The 26,657-nt window shown below is 30.8% G+C and overlaps 1 protein-coding gene across 3 annotated transcripts in view; it reads right to left on the minus strand.

Moving 5' to 3' along the window:
- Positions 1-26,657, minus strand: part of LOC129953848 (uncharacterized transmembrane protein DDB_G0289901) — a 265,317-nt gene that overhangs the window by 81,375 nt on the left and 157,285 nt on the right. For all 3 annotated transcript variants that reach the window (XM_056067350.1, XM_056067349.1, XM_056067348.1), the window contains exon 3: positions 9,505-9,563. The gene's annotated coding sequence lies outside the window, so the exon portion shown is untranslated. The remainder of the gene's footprint in view (positions 1-9,504; positions 9,564-26,657) is intronic.

The following is a 26,657-nucleotide window of genomic DNA, read 5'->3' on the forward strand; positions in this document are numbered from 1 at the left end:
ATTTTAACTTGGAAATTCTAAAACTTTAAATTTTCTTAAAGTTTTATTTATTTTTTTTTAACTTTGAAAATTCGTTTTTTTTTAAACTTTCAAAGTTTTGAAGAATAAAATTTGTATGAAACTTTCAATTTTGAAATACTTCTAAAATATTACTTATTAAAGGTGGCGCTTAAAAATGATGCTATATATTTAATATTTAAAATTAATTTTAAAATGTATCTTGATTTTTAAGGAACTGCAATCTTTTAATTAGTTAAATTATTAAAATCTTTTCAATCAGATTGAATAAATATTTATTTAAACTATTGTAATTTTTTGTCCTTGTGCCTTTTTGCCTTTTGAATGTCTCGGCTATATACAAAGCACTAACATTTTTCTTTTTTAGAGAAACGTTACGTGAGATTAATCGTGTTTCGGGGGATGCTACTCTAGCTTCCAACCGTGGAGGAATGGTTTCGATGATTCAGAGCCGCTGAAAACGTCACCATTGATAACTCAGCCGTTGGAAGACCTGTGACGAAGAATACCGATCAAATCATGGAAAACATCGAGTTAGACCGACATGTGGTACCTCGTGACGTCGCGTCGCCCAGGATATGGGAGTTAGTCACCAAACCATCTGCAGAATCCTGAATACAAAAAAAAAAAAATTGATGTTTCGGGCCGCATGATTTAAAGCAAAAAAACTTTCTGGGCCGAATCAACGCCTGCGATATACTGCTGGAACGGATCCAACTCGACCCATTTTTTAAAGCGGATGATGACTGGTGACAAAAAATGGATAACATATCAATATCAAGCGAAAACTGTCGTGGTCGAAGGCCGGTGAATAATCCCAAACAGTGGCCTAGCCGGGATTAACGGCTATGAAAGTTTTGCTGTGTGTTTGGTGGGGTTGGAAGGGAATCATCCACTTTGAGGTACTGGGAACAACTGGACCACTTGAAGCAGGCGATCGTCCGTCCATGGCGAGCGCCTTCGGTGGTGTAAAGTTGAAATCAAAGGAGGCTTGTGAAAAGTGGCTGTCCGACATCTTCGCAAATAAGGAGGGGGGCTTGTACGAAGGGATAGGAACAGCTTATCGAACAAAACCGGGCATATTTTAACAAAATTCGGTCACTGTAACACTTTTTATAAAGCATTGAATAAAGAGCAAAAGCGGAAAGAAGATATTTTCTAATCTTTATATAATATTAATGAAGGTTTATGTTTATTTTAATACTTGGAAAACTTTTAAAGACAAAACTAAAGCAGGAGTTTTTCCAAGTTTTTCTTATACAGGGTGTTCAGTAAATATTGGAATAAAAGTTTTAAGTCGGTTTTTCACTCACTCTGTCAATTTTTTTTGACATTTTGATTGACAGCCACCAGCCTTTGTTATTAATCTTATTTGTGTTGCTTTTTTTTAATTATATAAAATGAATATATTAAAATGAATTGGTCGCGATTTTATAAGTCTTTTTTTCCTCAAAAGAGTTAAACATCAAATTTCGTATAAACCTCTATCGATCAGGTCGGAGTCTGAATATAACAATAAACTATTCATTGTTAAACATAAAGAAATAAAAACAACTTTTCAAATGCAATTTCAGTATCTTTCAAAACCATTAGTATTTAAACCAGATTAGACTCACCATATTTGGAGGGTTAACTCTGAGTTAACTACGAGATTATATTAGATTGAAAAACATGTTTCAGGAGTTAATTGTCTATTTCAAACAAATTATTCTTCCTTGAACTTTCTAAATAATATAAATGTATCCACACACAAGCTTAAACGAATCTGATGATCGAGTTAGCATTCGTAAAGCATGACGCTCTGAATTTTATGGTGACGAAATTTTAGAAATCTTGATGTTCAAAAAGAGATACTTTTGAGACGTCTTTTTTGAATGTTCATTTCCTTAATTTAAATGTTCTTTGATTTTAAGAAAGATTTTAAGTTTCAAACAAATCGAGGTTTTTAAGATTTTTTGTTGAGTTCCTAAGTTTCTCGGTGCAAATGTATGTCATTTTTTTTTTTTGAGATCAATACCCGTTTTGTTGAAAAATCTATCAATAACATAGTAGGATTTTACAAGAATAACAAAAACAATATCCGCAGTATAAATACTACCCATAAAAGTTAAAATAGAATCTTACATCGTTTTCAATATTTATACGATTCTCGAATGGATCTTAGGTGATTTCGTTCTCGAATGGATCTTATGTGATCTCGTTCTCAAATGTTGGTACGATTGATATTGCATTTGTATCTCGATGGCTGTGTTCGTTGAGTAGTTATGCATTTGGAATCATGTATGTGTTTTCCTTTGGGTGAAAAAATCAGTCTGTTACTGTTGATATAATTTAGTTTTATTAATGGAAATGAGCTAACGGGGCTTATTATGCAAGAGAAAACAATAGAAAAGATAGTTAAGTTTTGCTACGTTTCCACCAAAGGTTTATCTCAGTTTAGATAAAATAAATCTTTTTGGTGTTTCAATCGCACAAAAAGATTTAAAAATGATTAATACTGCGTTATCTGTAAACCAACGTCTCCACACAAGTTTTTCTTCGCAAATTTTGACTCGACTCCGATCTCCGACCAGAATCGCGGAGAATCAAGTTCATTTCAACTCGATTCAGGTATTTAAAGAATTTAGGCGAGCTTCAACACCACATGTTAATGTAGTAGTCTATGAACAAACCCCTTTCTTGAAGTTTTTATTTTATGTCAAATTGTTTGGTTAAAACTTTGAAATCGACTATCACATTACACAGACGTATTTTCTCGATTTTCATAGTCAACTATCAAAAATCAGCTTACACGATTTCACCCCTGGTCTTAATTTCGCCATTTTTCTTGAATTTTTTGATAAATTATTCTGACAAATATTCAATTTTATTAACTTTCAAATATAAAAACCGGACTACTGCGGATCGTTTTTTTGGCAATTTCTCACTGTACTATATAAAAAATACCGAAAAAACACGGCTAATATTCGAAATTTTATCAATATTTTGCGATTTCAGGAAAAAAATGTATTGTTTCAACATTTGCAAGTATTGGAAAGAAATGTTTTTAAAAAGTATGAAATTCGTTCAACGAAAACATTTTAGAATGTGTATTTAACACAAAAATTTATAGTTTGTTGAAAATCTTCATTAGTTGATGAAAATATTTCACCGTTTTATGATTTTCTTTTTCTTGGACGACAATTAATTTAATTTATAACTTAATGCAAAATTTAATTATTTAATTTATTCGGTAACTAATAAGCATTAATTTCGATGCAAAAATTTCAAGAAAAAGCACGGAAAATTCGTTAGCTCAAAACATACGAAGACATTTTTCTATTGATGGAAATATTTATAAATAGAACAAAAAGTTTGGTAAGCTTGCAAAAAAAAACTGCTTGGATGCATACAAAATTTTATAGAATGTACAAAAAAGATCGTAAGCTTATTAATTTTCAATTTTACATTAATTTATTAATTTTTTTTAAATTCAAGTGAAAGTATCAGTAGCCAATGACGACAGAAATCAATGAGGTACAAAATGTAACCCAAAGAAAAATATCGCTGATTGATTAATTCTGAGCGTTTATTAATACAAAATCAGATCTAAAAATACGAAAACCATCGAAAACGTCCTTAATAAAGGGATCTCGTAAGTAATATTAGTTTCGTTGTTTTGATGTAGCGCTCTGTTAACGTATGACCGCCAATTCGTTGAGGTAACGTATTTGTTTACGGGCTTAAAGAAGTTTTTCGTTATATTTACGTAAAGATTTGGTAACTTAGTTTTTAAAAGAACGTGTTTATTATTTTATGATTTCAATAAAATTTCGATATTTTTTAAACAAATTTCGAAATCTTGAAGTTTTTAGGCATTAAGGTGTGATGTAAGATACTTCAAAATTTTTCTTATGATTTGGAGTTATTAATTTTGCTCATAAATATATACATTTCTGGTTATCGAAGATTAAAAATAACAATTTCTTAACAACTTCAAAACTTTCATCAAGTCCTTGGAAATGTGTAATCAGTTTTACATAAACTATTTCGAAATTTTCGTTAACCATTGTAAAGTTTTAAATTTGTTTTGTAAAAGACTTAACACTATTTTTATTTCATCTTAATAATTATCCGGAAGAGTATGATCGTACTGTTATTGTTGATCTTCTTGCTTTTTCTATTTTGTTGATTCGCTTAATTTAAGTTCATCGGTGGAACCATAACATTCACTACAGGGTCTTTGAATGATCTTGAACTTACTTTTGTAAACATTAACATCTTCATTTTCAAGCATGTAGTAAATACTTTACTACTATTTCACAACTCTTAATAGAAAAGGTGTAGATCAAGACGCATAAATAATTGTTCACATTTGGAACTTGAAGTATTTCAAGTGTGGATAAGGGCAGATATATCTATATGTATGATACACAAGTTACGGTTATTAACTCACAAGTTGTTATCTGACACTAAGTAGTTTAAAAGTAAGATTAAGAAATTATGTTTTAAATACTTGGAAATTGAGTTTTGATGGCTTCAGTTTTGGTTTTTTGTATTATACATCAAAGATAAGATTATTGAGTTAGGTAGGTATAAATGAGGAAACAAATACACATGTTAATGTTTTTGAAAGAAAATGTGAAACAGTTTACAAAATTTCGATAGTCTTAAAGAATGTATTACAATTTATTCATTCGTTTCTTTAATTAGATAGTTGTGGCAATAAGTCTTAAATTAAAGAGTGGACAAATATAATTTTTACGCTGGAAGTATTATATGGAGAGTAAAAGACAAAAAGAATTAAGGTTTTTAGATTTTTTTGACAAATGAAAACTCCTAGTTTGTTATGATTTGTAATCCTCATAGGAACGAAAACCTTTTAATTTGACACTTAGATCTCTTAATATAAATTTTTGTTCTCGAACTTCTTTGGATGAGTTTACTTTTTAATTTAGTGATTCTTGTTCGCATTTTCTGTGCTTTTAAAAATTGAACAATATAATTGTTTTATTATTGTGGCGATTATTAAATTCTTTTTGTTTTTTTTAAAGTTAGCTTTTTTGCCTAGATTAAGAAGGTTTAAGCAAGTTTGTGAAGAAAAATCAACCTTGTTTGCCTTATTATCTGATGGAAAATGCATAGCAACATATTTTTTGTTTAGGTTTTATCGAGTAAATTTTAAGTTGTCTTTTAAGGGTTATAGCTTCAAACAAAGAGCGTTTTTAGAGTTTAGCGTTTTGGGATCGTCGCTCGTAGCTCTATATCGGTAAATATGACTGAAGCTTCATATTTTGTTGAAATATTTTCCAGGTGATCCTTCAGTCATGGCACTGTTCCTCAAGCTAGTTCTGATTATGTTTGTATACATTTTGTACTTGGGGTATAATGCGAATATTTTTCCCCAACATTTTTTTTTTTCGTTAATAAAAAAATTTGGTTAAGTAAAAATTTATCTAGGCTGAAGAATGTGATGATTACACTTCATAAAAATAGTAATATTCCCATTTTTTTCGTGAACTATTGCAATAGAACTAGGAAAGAAAAAAATGTACTCTTGAGACGAAAATTAAGAGTGTAAAAGTTTTTGGTCATTTTTGAATACTAAATGTAGAATCGACCGCAATCTGAGTACTAAAGGTCAGAGCTGTAAAAGAATGCAATCATTTGGTATTTCATCGCAAAAAGTCCCATTCATTTAACTGAATTTTGGGAATGCATTAACATTGCTTAATGCAATACTTTAACTTCGAAAACAAATTCCCAGTTAATTTTGAAGTCTTTTGTAAAAAAATCATTTAGAGCAGTTAAAAGACTTAAAGTCAAAAGAATGCATTACTTTTTACTGCTTGCATTCTTGTAAGTCTTCTAAAAGTCTTTTACATTCTTTGCATTCATTAAGTCTTTTGATTGCATTCAATGTAATGCAGTCATATGAATGCTTTGAAGTCTTTTTACTGCTTGAAATCTTTTTATTGCTTGAAGTCTTTTGAGTGCTTTAAGTCTATCTATATAGTTTATCATCAGGTTCCTTACGACTAGCATTTACTTTGCTCTTTTGATTATTAAATTCATATTGCACTCGTAGTTAGCCTCACAAATACAAAGTCTATCAAAATTTAAAAAAAATATACAACAAAGGAAGGCTAATGTTGCACGTTGTTTTAATAATAATTTAGTTTATATTTGAGTTAGTTTTTTTTTTGAAAAAGTGTTTCTCCTGTCCGAACTAAGAACACCTACACAAACGTCTTTTTTAGAAGCCACCTTATATGTTTTAGCCTATGATCACACCTTCTGCACAATACATTCATCAAAAGTAGTCTTTAGACTTCAAGCAGTAGAAAGACTTCAAGCAGTAAAAAGACTTCAAAGCATTCAAATGACTGCACTACATTGAATGCAATCAAAAGACTTAATGAATGCAAAGAATGTAAAAGACTTTTAAAAGACTTACAAGAATGCGAGCAGTAAAAAGTAATGCATTCTTTTGACTTTAAGTCTTTTAACTGCTCTAAATGATTTTTTTACAAAAGACTTAAAAATTTACTGTGATTTTTTTTTCGAAGTTAAGTACTGACATGAAGTCAAATTATTCAAAATGTAAGTCTTTTCAATCATTTAACTGCAATACAAAGATGATTGCATTTTTTACAGCTCTGCTAAAGGTAGAATCGGTGACAATCTGAATACTAAAGGTTGAACGAAATCAACCAATTGAAGTTTGGAGATTCTCTTTTTAACCGCACATCGAGAACGTGAAATGCTTTAGCCAACTCTGTTGTTCACTATCGTTTTGGTATTCGAAACTTTAAAACCAATGTGCACCGGAATTTCTTTTTTAATGCGTCCCTATTTTCCTAATGCTTACACTTTGTTTAAACTTTCCACATGTTAAGGGTATTAATAGCCCATTCTCCTTAGTCGGATTAAAAGTTATTTGGTAAGACTTTGTTAATATGTAAAAATTGGTGATGTACTATTAAACCAAATAAAAAAACTGTTCTGGTATACCGGAAGCCAGCCATCTTGGACCACTTCTCTTTATTCTTTTTATTAATGATTTTCCAAATATCAAGATTTTTAGTTGTATACAATTTGCATTAGAATTCCAGTAAGATTCAGATTGATATTAACTGCATTGTTAACTGGTTTACTACAAATGGGTTTTCTGTATGTAAATATAATTCAATGTCAATCATAAGAAAGATTTTCTAACCAGAAAGATTTTTGAATTATCTTCCACTCTTAAACGAGCTTCAAATTGACCACACTATTTCTAGAGCCAAGTCGATGTTGCGTTTTATTTCTAATGGTTCTAAGTCTTTTGACTTAAAACCGTTTATGTATCAATTATAAGACATTTGCTTGAATATTGTTGCATTATATGGAATATTTTTAATTAATCAAGTGTCTACAGGATTGAAAGGGTTCAGAAAATATTTAGCAAATTTGCATTACGAAATATTTTTAGAAACTCAAATATACCATCATATGAGAATAGATGTGCTTTAATTGATTTAAAACTTTTAGTATTGAGAACAAAACTATATTCGGCACTATTTGCTTTTGAAATTCTGAATTATAACATAAATATTCTGATTCAAATGTAGTCTCTATAAAGTTATGTCATTTGAAGACGAAATAAATAAATACATTATCTATAAAAACGGTAAGAAGACTCAATCCTCTATAAGCATATTTCTCAATAATCTCACTGAATTATATTAGCACATTCTGAACAAAAATTGCAAACAGTATAATTTACAGAAATGTTAAAAAGAATGACAGAAGAAACGAATCTCTCAACACAGTTTCATTAAAATACCACTTAAAAATATACAACAAACTCAAACACCCACTTACAATTTAAAAACACCCTCTAAATTAAACGTCAATCCTTTATCAAACCATCTGTGTTCAATTGAACCAAAACAATAAAAACCTCAACAAAAAAAAAAAAAACATTTATCTCATATCAAATTATAATCCTTCGTCAAAATTCGAAAAAAACTTAACTTTTCTCGTTTAACTTTCATTAAAACTATACTCGAAAGTTTTACCATCTATCCATCTATACCCTCAACGCCCCTCTGCAAAGCTACTAAGAGAACTAAACTAATTTCAATTTTAATAGCTTTTTCGTTTTCGAAAGAAGTTTACAAAAAGCAACACATCAAACTCAAAATCAGCCACGCGACCATCATCATCTCATATTTTCCAACTGAATTCTACCGAAATACTGAACACGAATCAGAAAAACGAAAAACAAATACAAAAAAATCATTATTTTTCCATTAGCGAAAAAGAACCGAGCGAATTTAGTTTAGTTTCCGCTTGGTTTTCTTTTCCTTTCATTTCCTTCAAGCTCTGGCGGAATATCCTTTTTCCAAGCCATTTTGTTTTATTCCTTCTTTGAATGTGTATGCTTTTTTAAAACCAAAACGAAAAACAAATCAAATTACTTAAACCCAACAACGAACGCGTAAAAACGTTAAGAAAAAAGAAAAAGAAAATTTCTTGATTAAAAAAAATGTTTCTATCCATCAATTTTTCGCTTAGGTATTCTTAACCATCATCAGCATCATCATCGTCGTCCTTCTTAGAACAAGGATATTCAAGTATCCTTTTCTGTACAGAAAAAAAGAAATGAGAGCAAGAACAACTAGCGCCCTCTAACAAACCAAAAGTGTAACAAACACAATGCCAATCGGAGCGAGGTTGCGGGCAAAGTGGAGCTGGTTGGTTTTTCATCTTGAAAGAGTGCAAGTGAAATAAAGCGAATCAAACGAGTTCACTTGTACTCATGTACAACCTTTGCCTTGCTATGGTTGTAAATTTCACCAGCAGGAGCTGAATTTGTGGTCAAGGCCGTTGGGGGTTAACAGGTATTTTTGGTCTCTATGGGGAGTTGATTTTTTTGCTCTGCAGTTCCTTAAAAGGGATACTTTTAGTTTGGCTTACGTGCGATGCTGGTTGCTAGTTACACGAGAGAGAAAGACCTTATCTCAGGCACACGAAGGATAAATACAAGAGCGCATGAAATCCTTGTTACATCAAGGGAATGTAAGGTGATTTATGTATTCAAGCAAAGTACCTACTCTTAGCCATGGCCTGAAAGGCAAATAATCACCTTAACAGGGTACTTTCATACCCCCCTATAATACCAACAACTACCCTGACATTCTGCTTCATACATACTAAGACTGATACTGATACTACTGATGGTGCTTGTTGCAATTTATCCTTTTCAATCTTCATTGCACCTGCATTATACTTTTTATTTAATCCTAATTCTTTTTTTTGTGCTTTAAAAAGGATATTTTATATATATTAAAAGTTTGTCAGGTTTCATTTTGTGAAAAAATGATAAACGAGGATTAAAATTAAAAACTTTTCTTCGAGGTCAACTCGTGCTGCTGCTGATGGTGATGGTGGTGCTAATACTTTACTGGCTTATATTGAGCCGAATTAAAAAGGATTTTTGTTCTTAATAAAGGAACTTACCACTTTCTCAGCAATAAATTTTCTTTGAGATTTTTGTTTTTTTAATTTTGTGTGAGTTTCTGAAATAAAAAGAAAATACAAATAAATTAGTAAACTTTTTTCACTATGTTTAAAGAGCATTTTATACTTTTAGGTTAATCTTAAGTTCGGATCAACTATTAATTGTACAGAATTGTTTTAAAAGTTCGTAAATAGGGTTTAAGTTTTTTTTATTTTATTTTAAAAAATAGTTTGACAAAAATTTTGAAAGAAAAATAATACTAGAGTTTTGTACACTTTAAACGCTTTATACTCTTTTTTTCGGTCACAGATCTGATTTCGGGAATTTAATGAAGACTTTCATAATTTAATGAAAGACATTTTACGAATATGTTACGAATACTCTTTTGATTAAAAGTCTTTAAAAAAAATATGAATTAAAATAAATTCTTAAATCTCATTAGAAAATAAATTATTGGTTTATGAATGTTTTTCACTCAGCGATGAAAATGTTTTCATTAATTGATTAACTTTTTTCGTTAACGTATGATTTTTTTGTTTATAATTTAAAATATTAAATAAAATTTCTATCTAATAAATGCAAATATTATCTATTTTTAACTGTATTGTACATTATTTATCATTTTCATGTTATCATTATAAGATCCGTAAACTCTCATAGTTTAATCAAGAAGCTTAATTTAGATTATGTTAAAAGTTCCTCCATTTTGTACGAACTTTCTTGCTGTTTATTTATTTAATGTGATTTTAAAATAATGGTTATCTCCATTTAAGAAGGGAATAGTAAACTATAAAGAAAATTCGTAAAATGTAGAACTTAATACATTTACGAATCGCTTCATTAAAGTATGAAGCCTCATTCGTAGGGCCAAAGAAGCTTTTCATTGGCTAGGATCCAATTAAAGTTTCGTTAGGCCAAAGAAATCTGCTGTTGTATTTAAGTAAAAATTTGGTTCAGTATGTCCATATTTGTAAAGGTTTTTCAATATATTTATGAACATTTTTTTTTGTAAGATCGAAGAAGTTTAAAATCAATACCTTTCGCTGCTTAAAAAAATATAAATATTTGAGTGAAAACCCTTTTCTTTAATACTTTTTTTGTTTCTTTTCTTAAGAACATTTTTAAAATATATACAATACATCTTAAAAAAACAACTTAACAACAAGGATAAGGAAAGTTTAATTTCAGAACCTAATTTTCTTCCCAAGATATATATTGATTGAAAACCAATTTTCAACACTTTTTAGTAACATTTTTTTAAAGAACTGATTTTAACAAGAGTTTACTGTGTATACATATCGAGATTTTGGATTCCAAAATCAGTTATTAAAAGTTTTCTAGATTATTATTTTTAATAAAAAAAAAAACTTAAAATTCTATTTCTTTAAATAATTAAACAAATGTTAAAAACAATGGACTAATTTAAACAACCTATTGCTAAGGATTAAACAATTTGCTAAATATTTAGAATTTAGTAAGGGAATCGAACATTTTAAACCTTTCTTTTTGTTAAAAAACAAGCATCCAAACATTTCTAAAGTGACGGTTCGTGAAAATAAACAAAGCAACTACGCTTAAACGGACCTATAAATCGGAATTTCCAACTGTTGATTGGACCATTCCATCCATTGCTCTTATAAAATATCTGTACAGATTTCAAAATCAAACGGATTTAGTAAATAAGTAAAACTTAAAGTAGACTTTCCGTTATTTTAACTTTAGAAATTTGGTAAGCAATAGTAAGATTTTAAAACTGTTTAAAATAAGGTGAATTGTCCTTTAAGTCTAATAAATTGCTGAAAATGGCTTTTACCTTTTACGAAATCATTTAAATTTTGCGGTAATGTATTTAATAAGATAAATTAAGTTTGTAGACAAAATATTAAATGGTGGAAAAGATATTCAAGTGGAATATCAATTTTTAAGAATTGTTGGTATATTTTTGCTACGTTTTTTTACAAAAGAACTAGCTTTTCGTGTTTTCTAAAAATGTTACCAGAAGTCAAAAACTTTATTTTCCAATGATTCGATGATGATTGTATAATCATTTTGGAATTAATATCATTTTTTCTTCGCAATATTCTGAGTTTTTCATTATTTATAAAGAAAACCGTTCATTGAATTTGTTTCGAAGTCGTTAGCGTAATTGGTTCGAGAGATATTTGGGTCCCACTAAATTTTTTTTTTAAATTACTTTGGTAAAACATTGCCTTTATTTTGTTTTAAAATCCTTTCCGCAAAAAATATTTGAAGTCAATGTCACTGCCGGTTCGTGAGATATGGTGGACTAAAAAAACACAACTCTCTAAAAACATTTCATTTAGAGACGTGGAAAAATATCAAAATTTTCAATTCGAAAAAAATTTGGAAAAATCGAAAATAAAAAAAAAAAGTAATTTGTTTTACTTCTCTTGATAAATAAAGTTTTTGTTTGATATTCTTGGAAATGTTATAAGATTGAAACATCTATCAATTGATAGTTGACTAATAGCAAGAATGACTTTGTTTAAAATAACAAGAAAATGAATTATTAGCAATAAAAAGCTATCAATTAATATTTAATAATATCAGGTGCAAGAAAGTTTGATAAAATAAAGTTTGTTTCAAATATTTTATGTAAAAAAGTAACTTGAATGGAAGTTCGAACATTTTTGTGTTTTTAGATCATGAGATTTGACATCTCTAGACTGTTTTTTTGTTGGGCTACGGAAAGACCGTGTTTATGCAGATAAACCTAGAAATCTTGAGCACTTAAAAAAAAAGGTATCGCTGAGATACCCAATATTCCAATATGTGTCAAAAAGCTTCAAAGGAATCGTTGCTGGTAACGATTCGCGTGGTATTCATTTAAATGATGTAGTGTTTTACACATAATGCCAACGCAAATTCAATAACCCTGTATGTTTTCAAAAAAAAAAAATACTAAAATCTTAAAGAAACACTAAACTATTTATGGTTAAAAAAAAGTTTTCAATAGAAAAAGGAAAAACGGTTTGAAATAAAGTTTTGCTCTTATATTGAATCTGTTTTTTAAACAATTTTATTATACCAAGTTTTGAATTGGTATATAAATTAGCAAATATAAAAATAATGTTGAAAAGGGGAATTTTTAAAACTTTTAATTAAAGTTCAGATTCAAAATCAGCATTCAAAATTAACTTCAAAACTAGTTTTTTTAAAACTATGAAAGTATTAAATTCAAGGTTTGCTTTAAACTTTAAATAATGAGAATTTCCAAAAAATAAGAATGATACTAAAAATTTGACTTTGATAAATCATCATTTTATTGTCAGTCTATTGCTGAGGGTTATGCTTTGTTTAATTTAGCCTTATAAACCCCGTTTTTATGTATATCTTTTTTTTAAAAACCTGGTGTGCTACACAAATTTAAAGGCGAGATTTCGAATTCATGACATCTCAGTCCTTAAGAAAAGTATTGTTTTATATGTGATCCTGCAAAAAACGTAAATTCGTCTACCAGTATGGTTTAACCCGTTTTAAACTTAAGTCTAGTCAGAATCTGAATTATTAATGTTCTTACTGTCTTTAATTTTAACGACCGTCAAAAAACCATTCCTTTCTTTATTTCAGATAAAATGATTTATTTTGTAAAAAAAAGCTTCACGGGTCTTTTAGAGATCGTGGTGAGGCTTCACTTTCTTTCAACACGACAACAGGAATAGTAAAGTTTTTCCCAACATGCCTTAACACAATTCTATTCCCAGTTGAGGAGATTCCGGAAAATGTTAGAACCTTTTTCGACAAGACAATTAATTACCTAATTCAGGTAAGTCACCAACATTTAAAGTAATTTTGGTCTGATAACATCGAATTGATGGAGGTGTTGGTTTGTAACCCATTAAAAAATATTTAAGATGACGAGCATTCATTGAGTCTTATTTCAAAAAGTTTCGTTTGTATTAAAATAAAAGAATTTCAGTATAATTTCTATAAAAGGGCAGGCATAGGATATGACTCTGCAACTGAAGTAGCATTGGCAATTAGCTTATATCGTTTTTTAGTGTTAATTGCAAAACTTTCATCTTAACAGCAAAATATACATACATACATCTATTGATTTGTCTTAAAAATAACTTAATTTTTTTAAATATCAAAATGAAATATTTATAGTAGTCGTTTGCTTCTTTTTATTTTAATGTTGTTCGTTGTTAAGGTAGAAATACCCGTTTTTTTGCAATTGCTTTTAACATTTCTAAGCAAATAAGCCGCAAAAAAGTCCAGACTTTCTTAATCTTAATAAAATTCTTCGAAATTTCAAACAAAATTATGTAAACGCGGAAATGTTTTTGGTGAACAAAAACTTAAATTAAAACCATATTCAGGGACAAACATTTCAAAAAACAAAGAAATGTTTGAAATTCAAACAGAAGTTGTAAATATTTACTTTAACTTGAAAGAACATTTTAGCCGTAAAATGCTGAAAAGAACAACCCCTTTAGATTTTCTGCCGCATATTAATAATTTTCTTTACTGTCAAAACCACACAAAGGAATCATTATTATTATAGATAGACATCTTTTAAAGTACCGCAAAATATAAACAACCAAATTACAACCACAACTGCTTAAAATGTAAATATACTATCAAGTGTTTATGATGGTATCACCCTCCCCCCAACGAATTTGCGGCAGAAATTCTAATTGCAATTAAAATTAAAAAAAAAATATCAGATATTAAAATATAAACATAAAATACCGCCTCAACCACAATCTATAACCAATAAATCTTCAATTAGCTGTGGATTGCTTTTGGTTTAGAGAAGCGATTGCGGGGGGATCAATTTATGTATCTCATTCTAAAATCATCCACAGATGTCGGTTGATACTTAGATACAAAAGATCAAAAACAAAAACAGAAAAATAAATTGTCCCTCTCGTCAGAAGTGGGATAACGTAGGTTGTATATTTTCTATTTGTGGGATGAAGGGCTTTTCTATATTCAATGTGCCAGCAAGTATACAACTCAATGATGTCGATCGTCGTCGTTTATCTAAACACATGTCATCCATTGCTTTCCCTTCCTACGTCCTAAGTCCCACGCAAGATCTCAAATCCTCATGTTGCACATGCAACATGCCCATTGTACAGCACATATCAAGAACACAAATGAAAGACATAATATTTTATTACTCTCAAGGGGATTTTTATTCTTTTTCTCAACGCGTATAGCATCACAGCCTCACACAGAATACAGTTGTTTTTGCCAAATCCACTCTGTTGAAAAACTATATTTCGCGCATCGAAGAGGAAAACCCAAGCATCAGCAGCAGCACCACACCACGCGCTCTGCTCTAAACGCTTATAGGAATGCGGAAAATATTTTTCAAAGTTTATCTTCTTGTTTTAGTTTCACACATCGAAATTCCCCAAACATCATCATCATCGATTATTTTCTCAACAATCTGAAAATTCAAAAATGTTCTGTTCTATTCTCTGTCATGGGAGGATGGGGGAGGGACTGTAGGCTGTGATATAGTTTTGAAAGGAAAATTTAATTGCTCAGGGAATTACCTAAATACACACATTCCAAATCACTCAATTGACACATCCCAAATAACTGTTTAACGTTTAAAAATGGGCAACGGTTCTCAAAAACTCAAGTGAATTATTCTAATACTTTTGACTCTAAACAAATTCTTGAAAAAAAAAATAATGTGGAATCAAAAATTGCATTCTTCATATTTTGTGACGTACATAAAAGTGACATTGTTTAGGATTTGACCTCAATTCATTGATCTGGAGTGTATTCACATATTTTGTAGTTATATGAAAGTGTTGTTAGAATGTGTTTCAATTGCAACTAGGTGCGAGTTTTTGGGATTTTGAAAAATTGTTATGTGCTGTGCACGTCCGTTACCGCCGCCACTGTGGTGTAGAAAGAACGATACACATGTCCGTCCGTTGGGCGCCACTCGTGTTTTTGTTTTCTCCTTTTTTTGCAATAGGCCTTATTTCGTTTATTGCGTGAGAATTGTTTACATGTTGGACTAGTTTTATGAAACTGGAAAGGAAGTACGTATACGAGTACCTTCATCAACATTTTGAATTTTATTCCTTTTTGAAACTTTGCCAAAGTAAATAATTTTGTTTTCTGGCGAAAAAATGTACGTATTCACACTTTTTAAGAAATATGTTTATTATATTTTGTTTGCCTGTATATGAGAACATTTGGGAAAATTCTATAATAAGTCCACCACCAATCCAATAAGATAGATTGGAGAATTAATTAAATTATTTATTTGTATAAACGAAAGGAGTAGGTGGAGGGGGAGTGGCAGAGAAGATTTGTGTGTTTTTTGTGTACAAATGAGGTCGATAGCTTTTTAATTTCCTATAAAATGACGATGAAGAGGAAAATGTTTGTGAGTGTTTTTTTTTATAATTTTGTTCGGAAATGAGAATTTTAAATCAAGTGAGGGATTTATTAGAAGAGGGTTGGGATAATTAGTGTTTTTCTGTTTTTGTGGGAAAAACACATCGAATGAGAAATGCTAACAGATTGTTTTTTGAACTTAAAATTAAGAAAATATATATAAAATTACAAATGTTTTTTTGGGTTTATTTTTTTTTTATTATTGGGGATTAGGATTTAAATAGAATTTTAGAGTGAGGTACTTGGTTTTGTTTTTTGTTTTCGTTTTTGTAGGGGTTGTTTCCACGTAATATCCGAAAGTACCGAACGTATTATAGTTTGCTTCTTGAATAATTCGAACAACTTAACTGCATCATAAAATTCATCTTTAAGATCTTAAATCGATTGTATCTTTCACGTGGCTCCCTTATTCTGTTCTTAGTGTCATTTGTGGAATGTCTTATTCCAAATAACAATGAGACAATTTAACATCGAGATCTTAATGGAACTGTGCTTTCATTATCGATCAACACTTCACCTGATGTCCATTGATTTTAAGAAGGTTTTTAAAAATATCAACAGGAAATTTATCAGAATTGTAGAAAAGGAATATCTCGGATAAGTTAATTTCTATGACGGGTTCAGGAAGTCGAAAGTCAGACAGGACTGTATACTCTCCAACTGTGTAATTATAGGTGACTACTGACACGAAATGATGGAATAAGATGGTCTCTGACAACATACCTGACGCATCTCTAAACTACGCAGACGACGTATGCTTCGTAACTTATAGGCTATTCGATCTCTAGCAAATCGCAACAAGACTGCAGAGAAGAGCAGAAATCTTGGGGCTGCTAATCAGTACGGGAAGCATTAGGATAATCAGTCTCCGAACCTTTCACCTCTCTAATGAACCTTGCTGAGCACCAGTAGAGAAAGTATATAGGGTCTAGTATCTTGGGAATATTGCCTTTACTGAAGGCGGACCCGAACAAGATATCGCCAGCTGTATCGAGAAATCTAAGGCTGAGTTCAAGATGTTGTATAATTTTTAAAAGGAATAGCACCCTCAGCTTGAAGAAAAGGCTATGGCTGTTTAGATATAAGTGTCAAATCCGTATTGTTATTCGGATGCAGTAGCTGAAAAGTAATAGCAACGATTACTAGGTAACTTCTTCTATAATATAGGGTAATTGAACTGGAACTCATTGAAACTTTTATACGAAACCGCAAGTGGCAGTGGATTTTGGCACATGCTTTGAAAAGGTTATGACAGCATTGTAGGCCACGCAATGCAGTGGAATCTACTCATTCAAGAAGGCAAAAGGTTCTTGAGAAGCACATAGGAAAGATAAGTGGAGATCTAATCGACGAGAATGAAGAACAACTCAAACAATTTGCTGGAAACCACATACGATGGAGCGTAGCAGTAGTTGATTCCTTATGTACCACTGGAGAAAAGACTTTGTAGGTTCGAGGACCTAAGTAGGTTGGGTTGGCTGTACGAGAGCAGAGTAGGACACACTTAGGCCAGTTTATCGATTTATTGCGATACAACATGAATCACGAGGCTTTGTTCTGAGCTCTATACAACCATTTAGAGTACGTTACGAATCATGGAAGACTGATTATGTTGATTTGATTGAGATCGTTTAGATGTCATAAAAGAACTCACTAAGGTAGGTTTTGCGTCTTTAAGCACAGATGATGAAGAACTGTTTCATCTTCTTCCTCATTCTCCAAAAGTCATTTCAGAATACACCTAGCCGTTTAGTGTGCTTTTCTATTAGCCAGAGCCCAGTTATGATACAGGTTATCGAGCTTATATGATCTTCTAGGAGGTAGTAAGCTTTGTGTTGTACTGTACCATTTCTGGCGAGTTCATCTGCCTTTTAATGTGTCTATGACTCTCCATTAAAGATGATCGGCATTCAAGGACTGTTATAGAGTTTGTAGAAACAGAGTCCAGAGGTTTGATAGCGGCCTGATTATCTGGGAAAATTCCGATATCAGATCTCGATAACACGGTTTCTTTAAATCAGGACAAGACTTCTTTTATAGCCAAAAGTTCCACTTAAAACACGCTACAATGATTGGGAAGGCGGACGAGAGAATTTAGTCGTTCAGAGTACAAGCCTTCACGAAACCCTTCATCTGTCTTAAATTCAAGTGGATTGGATCTGAAAGGTACAGAAATCTGGAAGCTCAACGTTGGACCTAAGAAGTATCTCACAAACTTGTCTCATAAGCTAAAATAGTTTCAATAATTCCGACCGATAAAATGCTTACCGACGACGAGCCGAAAAGATTTGATTTGGCGAATTTTGAATGCAAAATGTAATGTGCCGTCAAAGAATGTATCGTTCTATTTTTCATAATGGCCTTGTTTTTCATTTTTAATTGTTAAGTGTCAAAAAAGACACGTTCAAAGGGAACTGAAGCCTAAATAGCAAGCTATCCAAAAAAAAAACATCTTATTAAAAACCCCTTTTCTAACAAACACAATTTTCTATTATTAAAGTACAACTTTTAAAACGTTGAATAAATTTAAAAAAAAAGTATGTAAATGGAGTCGACTTTGAATAGAATACTTTGTTTTGGAAATACTTATCGGAAAAATGAGAAATCTATCTTAAAAATATTTAAAGTCATAGAAACCCATTTACTAAATTGGTTAAAAAATCGTCTATGGAAACCAGTTTAATTTTCTTGGAACAGTGACTGACATTTTGAAGAGGAAAACTCCGAGGCTATGAATCAAATTATGTTTAAATATCATAAATCACTCCAGCTATCGCCAAGAAAATCTTAACTTCACATTTCCAACAACTTCTGTCAAATGGAAAGCTATTTCCAGCTTCAATTCCCATCCATACTACGAAAATGTGACTAAGATATATGTCTACTCATTTGTCACACAAAAGTTCAAAGGGTCAATTAAGTAAAACAGAAACTTTAAACAGCCTTGAAAGTTTGATAGTGATAATTTTAAAAAAATCTCTTAATTAAAGAATGAAAACTTTCACAACTTTGTAAACTTTTCATACTCAACATCACTTATCTTATTTGACCCTAAAGTTAAAAAAATCATCCTTTATTAACATAAATTACCACCTTTTCACCAACTATCACCATCACAAGAAAAACCTTCATAATTCTAATTTATAATCTAAAACAAGCACAACTTGAGTTTCAATGACATCGTTATTTCTGGCTAACTTCCTCTCAAAGTGCTTTCATTAAAGAATTAATATTGTTTCGCTTACCCCCCCCCCGTGTTCAACATTGTAAATGATAAATTTTCTCATATAAGAAGCAGAAAAAAAATATTCCACATACGCCCCCATCACCACTTTAAAAGTAATTTCTTTCTCTTCCAACATAAACGTTACATCGTAGTCGTATATTTATTATACCCTTTGGCTACTTTCATGAAATGTCAAAAGTGGCTACTTTGTCCTTATATTGTTGTTGTATTGTGTTTTATAGTATATTTTTGTCTTGCCTAAAGGCTTATTTTACAACCAACCATTTGAAGACATAAAACTTTTTGCGGTTAGGATAATATCGTAGGAGTTAGAAAAGAGAGTATAGAAGATGTGAACTCGATAGTTCATTTGATGTAAAAAAGTAAAAGGAAGTTTAACTACGTCACTTCACTTCTGAGCTGCCATAAAGCCGCTTGAACAATATGAAACCAAAACAAGCAAATTCTAAAAAGAAACATCCTGAAGGATATAAATGACTAAGTAAAGCTCATTTCAACCACAACCTACCTACATACAAAACCGTCAGTCAGTTTCAAAATTCTAAAACCCCAAAAACTTTTGTGTCCTTTTTGAAGAGTATGTAGGTATTCGAAACTACATATATCTTGACAATCTCAGTGATGGCTATAAGAATGAATAAGTAAACAAATTTTAGTTTTTTTGTAAAGACTTTGTGTTTTTTAAAGCTTCAATTTATGTCCTTTTTTGGTGTGGTTCGAAAATTGAACAAAAACTCAATTTTGTTTTATACACAAGCACAAATGTTTCCAGACTCTGGCTTAACTGCCTTAACACAAAAATGTATAAAGGACATGTTTTTTTTGGTCTCCATTTTCATTGAAGGGACATGTTGCATAAATGCATTGAAAACTTCCTGTACAATGCACCCAATGTTGGGTAATTTAAAATTCAATTTCCCGTGAAAAGAGAGAACGAGGAGAAGGCTGTGTGTGTTTTTATTGTTATCCTGACAAAGAATTTTCACATACACATATGCACATATTTTCATCCTTTATATAAATGAACACGCGAATATTGTAGCGTATCGATTCAATAAATATTGCAACTGTTATTTTTTGTTGACTTCCATTATTTTTGTTTTAAATTTTATTTTGCACGAAACTCCCAGATCCACGAATCGCTTGTCGCATATGCAACACCATTATGTGCTCGATTCGATTTCGAACAGTGAAGCCAGCTACCTATACACAAAATTAATTGCTCACTATACCGTGAATGGCTGTGCAGTTTTGTCTTTGTGTTGGAAACAGAGGTGTCTACAAAAACTGGACACATGTGAAATTAAAATTGTTTGATTAATGAAGTAGAAATGAAATATATAACAGTTTTATACACTTGGCTTATATTAACTTCGAAAAACGAGTACTCTATTTTGCTCTGCATTTTAACTGCAAAATTTCAAATTTCGAATAAAAGTTCGAATAAGAGTTTAAAGAATTCTTTAATTATGTTTTTTGTGTCCTTAGCATAAGTCCCCTTCAAAGCATTTGCACCGCTTAATGTGGCAATATTTCACTTTTCGAATTGAGATCGAATTTCAAATTCGAAAACTTTAACTCTTTGTTAGAATTTAGAAGTCCAGAAATTGCATTGTTACTTTAAACTGAATATGGCCGAAATAGCTTTCGAATGTTTCGAATTAAGGTTAAAATCCAAATTCGCCGTTCTTTCTTGAAATCAAATTCAATCGAATTTGTTTTGTATTTTAAATTTTGTTCCTTGTCAAATTTCCAAGAAGAATTCATGAAACAAAATTAAGAAACCGAATTTAAGGATTTACATAAAAATTCGAACTCATGTTCGAAAAATACATAGAAGTTGATTTACAGTACTTCAAATAATTTTTAAATCAAAATAGAACTAATTAAAGTTAAACATTTTCATGATTTATTTTACAACAAAGTCTGTGCTTCGAATTAAATTTCGAACAAAATAAAAAAGTTGTGGGGTTAGACTTGTTCGTCTATTCAAAGTTTTCATTTGTTTTATTGAATTATATCAATACTGATTTAAAACGTTCATAAACTAAAAAACATGGAAAGTTCGATATTTCGAAATTGAGTTCGAAAAGCAAGACAAACAGTAATTAAGATTACAAATTCAGTAAAATATTTGTGTTAATTGTACATTTCGAAGAATTTTAAGCTTTCATTTTTGGACACTTTCGAGTATTTGTTAGGAAGACTGAGAAATATAATTTAATTTTTTATCAACGATAATTTCAAACTTTTTCTTGCACCCCTCTGTATTTTAAATTTGCATATCGAAGAAAAATATTGTCGCAGTGCAACAGCGTGTTTTTTGTTGAACATACAAGGATGTATATAATTATTATTGTGATTACTACCTTCACAAGGACTAACCTCATCAGTGATGCATATAAACTCGGAAGCAGAAAAGTGTAGTAAATTGTTTTAAAACTTAATTTTAAATTTAAACGAAATGAAAAAACAAAAATGTACACCTAAGCCCAACAATTACGTCTTGAATTGCATGCTATGATGATAAAAGGTTATGGTGTGTGTCGTGTTGCATGTTGTAAAAAAATGATGCATTGCTGCATTGGAAGAAAAGTCAGAGTGTTATGTTTTACAGTGTGTTGCACATTTTTTTATGGAATGCAGATGAATGCAGATAAATCAGAATTGAAAGTTTAAATAAGTTTTTGAATAAAAAAGTCGATAATCTTGAAAAACAATATTTGTAACTTCTACTGTAAAGCATATTTATAACTTTTTTCATATTTTGAGAATTTGATGCCTGAAAGACTTGAATTTGGTTTTTAGATTGAATGGAAGCTTACAAAAATAAATACGTTTTGTAAAAAAGATAATCAAAAAATATTCCTTGATGTCATTATAAGAAATGTTTGATGATTGGCCCAAAAGCAGACAGCACCTACTTCTACTTACTGTTCTACTACTAATTACTGTTCTAAAAAATGAATATATTGAATAACTAATTATAAGTGCTACCGTCGGATCTGCTCGAGTGAGCTGTAGGTATTTTACAGCGGTAAAAAGTAGTTTAAAACACTCTCAGCCTCGTAACTACCTTCAAACTAGAAATCGTGTCGTATTATCGTTCCGTTGCCACGTGAAAGATGGACAAACAAGCAAGCAAACAATCAAACAAACTAAATGACTTTCCCATTTAGAATATAAGTATGGAAGTAGTAATTGATCTTCCAGGAGGAGTAAGAATTGCTATTAACACAATCAATGGATTGTTATATGCCGACGATCTCGTTATTATTTATAAATTTCCGGAACATTTGCAACTAATGATGATTATCGGGCTGACAATCAATACTGACAAGCCAAAAATTATGGGTTTTTCACGATCTCTTAGAATAACCTTAGAAAGACAATAAAGGTTTTATATTCATCCTCTGCAAGCTGTTAAGGTTGTTAAATATTTAGGTCTTATTTTGAATAAAACACTGACATGAAGTCCATATTCTACAGGAAGGGCAAAAAGCTCTCAAAATTTACTTAATCGTGGAAAGATGTTTGTTTTTTAAGAGACAGTCGTTCTTTCTTTAAAGTACTCAGACTATTAACCCGCAGGCTTATTACATATTAAAGATATGTAGTCATCACTATGACTCAAGATATTTCACGTTTGTAAAGTGTTTTAAGATAATTTTCAACATTTGGTCTTACTACATTCAACAATGTTAAATGAAGACAAGTTGGCTTATCAACGGGTTGTTTGTTATTAGTACAAAGATACTTTGCATACACTCCCCCTCGCACTTACTCCAAATACCATAGTGTGCCCAAGCAGGGAGCAGCATGCCTCCCCCTATCCATACGTCACCGAAAGAGTAAGCTTGTATTGTTTCTCAAAATATTTTAATATTAACAACTGCTAAAAATTGGCCTTCCTTTACTTTTGTAAAGTGCAATTTTAAAAAAGTTTTTTTTTTTTTTTCATTTGAGGTTATTTCACGACCCCACTACTTTCATGACTCGATATTTGATGATAAAATATCTTTTGTATTCAAAGCATAAGATGTGAGGTTTTATCTTTACAAGCACAAGTTTGACAAGTTCTGTTCACTTAGCAGCCTACGTTCGAAGGGAGATTTCTTTCATCTACAAAGTAATACGTAATATTCACACCACACAGGAAGATTTGACTTGGAAAACTGACATTACCAATGCTCGGAATCTATAAAATAATCAATGAATAGGAAATTTTGCAAAAACAATCTATAAAAATATAGAATGCTATTAATTTTCGAATATGCTCAAAACCTTGCATATCTTTTCTAATTTTTGTTTTATTATTTTAAAATTGCAAACTAGGCCAAAGTTTTGAAGTTCAAACTTTGTGACATAGTTGAAAAATTTAAAATGTTGGGGATTCGTAGAAAATACCAAAAATCAAACACATTTAAAACTCGTAAAGCCTTTATTCAAGAACAAACATAATTTAAGAACTTATAAAATATTAAAAATACAAATATAAAGTTTGGTAAAATTTTAAGTTCAAAAAATCACAAAATCTCTTGAGCAAAAAAATCTAGTGAAAACTTAAAATCCAAAACTCTATATTAAAGAATCTGAAAATATCGGAAGATCCAAGCAAAAAATAAAATTAAATTAAAGTTTGTTCTTATATTTGATAGTCTACAACTTGGAAATCTTAAAATCTAAAATTCTGAAGTTCAAAAACTCTGAAAATCTAAGATAAACCTAAAATTCAGACATCGTTAAGAGTAACTCTGGCAGGAAATGTAGTAAACAGAAACTTAAATTGTTAAAATTTTGAACACATAAAATAATGCCTCTTAGAGACCTTGAATTCCAAAATAAATTTATATGACCTGGACTACAATAAATTTATATGACCTGGACTAGTGTCCGACCGAAGGTCGATTATCAGTCGCACCCGAAGTCGAAGCCGAATTATTAGGCTCAAAGAAAATCTTCGGCCGAAGCTGAAGCTTAAGGTTGAAAAAAGTCAAGAATTCTCCGGCCTAAAATGTCCAAAGTCGATTTTTTTTTTGTTTTTTTTTGGCTAAATTTCGGCCGAGCCGAACGCCGAAGCTTTGATTGGATACTAACCTGGACACTGACCAGAAAATTCGAAATTCAAAGGAATATTATATAAAAACACATTTACAAATATTAACATGTTTAAAGCAAAAAATAAACCCCAAAAAGTGAGCTTATTTCTCAAGTTACAGAGGACTCAATTTCTTAAAATCCTCTCAAATTTCATTGAACACACAATACTGAAAGACTTTGAAAATCTAAAACCAATGAGTCTGAAGTCAAAAAAATCTGTTATGATTTGAGACCTCCTAAACGTAAAAACTTAAAATTCCAAATATGAGAAAAAGTCTACAAATTAAAAATAAGTGTATGAAGCAAATAATTTACAGAATTTAAAAAGGCCTTAAAAGTCAAAGTCAAAGAAAAAATGAATGAAAACTTACGAGAAAATCCCTTTTCCTCCGATTTAAAGAAATTTGATGATTTGCTTTTTTTTTTTGGATCTCAACTTATGTAAATGTAATAACAATTTTGTAAAGTCAATATTTGTTTTTCAAATGGCTCCAAAATTCTGAAATTCATTTTAGCAAAATAAAAATCAACCTTGACGATGCGATAGCAAAACTTATCATTTCTTTTTCGATAAACAAATGTACATGTTAATCCCTATCTTATATAATTTATGTGAGTACCTTCAACCCTTTTTCGATAAAAATGATTTATCGTCGTCCATACCACGACAACGGGAAGTCCGCTAAGGCGACATGTTAAAAGTGAACTTTGATATTTTAAGAATTTTCCAAAATTTAATCGAATTTCTTTTGAACAAACAAAATATGTTTGCTCTGTCATCAATTTTATCATATCACTAAAAAACATTTAAAAAAGAAGCGCGTGTTTTTAGGCCTCAATTTTGATGATGACAGAACTGTCAATGACTTTACACTCCTAACAATCATCACACACTTTATAATGTGATTCGCTGTTTGCTTTATTAATGCAAACTTGTGACTCGTGATTGATACGATGCGATGCGATGATGAGCTGAGAATCAGCAATAAATTAGTAACTTTTTGAACTTAAGGCGAATGTCATTGCACTTAAAGAGCAATTTTTTTTCAAAAACTTCCATGTGTCAAACTTTGTGATAAGGTTATTTAATTTATTTCTATTTTTATATTTAAAGGCGGAAACAAAAGGACACGAAAAGAAAGAAGAAGGTGTTGTGGGTTTAATGCAGTTTGCTTAAGACACACACAATAAGGGTAATTTAGATTTCTCAATATCATGATGACGATGATGATGGTGGTAAATATACCTACAGGGAGGGTCAACAAATTCTTCATAATTTTTAAATGAAATTATAACTTTTCTGTTTTAATATTATTTTTTTCCAAAATTCGAGCAGCAAAATATTTGAATTAATTTTGAAAAAAGGGGTTAAAGACATTTCTTCCCCAAAATTTAACATCCCGAAATCATCCCCACCGACGAAATATCAATTATGATTTTTCAAAATAAAAATGGATTCAACACGAAATTCATCAAAATTTAACGAGAAGTTGAAAGTATTTGATCTAAATATTGCGAGGTATTATTATTTAGAAAATCATCACAAATTTCACTAAATTGGTTTTTAATAGTGAAGGCTTCATTTTGACAATTCGAGGAGGCTATATTGTTTCTTTTACTTTCTGTCAAAAAATCTTCAGTATGGGTTATAAAAGAGAAAACAGCATGATAAGTTACATCGTCGAACAAACACGTGCAAATGATAAAACTTTGTTTTCAAAATGGATGTTCTCTAGAAGCAACCATGTGCGCCTTTATTTTACCCATTCCAATGGGGTGTAGCTTGTCATCGTTACAAGTCAACTATTGAACGTTTGGTGGCCACATTCGAGTCCATCGACTTTTTTCATTGAAAATCAGCCAGCACCCGTGTCAACAAAACTTAAGATCTGTCAAAAACATCGCTGTTAGTGAAACTGAGCAGCAGAATCCGAAGCAGTTAACTTCGCATTGCTCACAATAACTTGGAGAATTTTACGTCGTGATTTGTCCTAAACCCGTGGAGCTGAAACTAAACGACCCTACGCAGCGTCATGTTTTCGCTGATTGGATTTTGAAGCGGTTGGAAGTTGATTGCAATTCTGTTCGAAAAATCATCTTTAGCGACGAGACCCATTTTTGGAGGAACTTGATGCATCGAAATAAAGTTACTGTTGGTGTGAATTTTGGTCTGGAGGCGTCATCGGTTTGTACTTCTTAGTTAATGATGCTGCTGAACACCGAAGAAATATTATTTCAACAGAATGGCGCTACGTGCCACGCACGTCTCCAGACACAATCGATATTCTGCGTGAGCGGTTTCATGGCATGACTAAAAAAGCCCAAATAAAATAATGTTTTTTTGAACAGATTGGAAGTCATTAGACATCAAAGTTAAAATAACATTTTTATAATAGGTAACTACTTAGGAGG

This window comes from Eupeodes corollae, chromosome 1, assembly GCF_945859685.1.
Source record: "Eupeodes corollae chromosome 1, idEupCoro1.1, whole genome shotgun sequence".
NCBI classification, from domain to species: domain Eukaryota; kingdom Metazoa; phylum Arthropoda; class Insecta; order Diptera; family Syrphidae; genus Eupeodes; species Eupeodes corollae.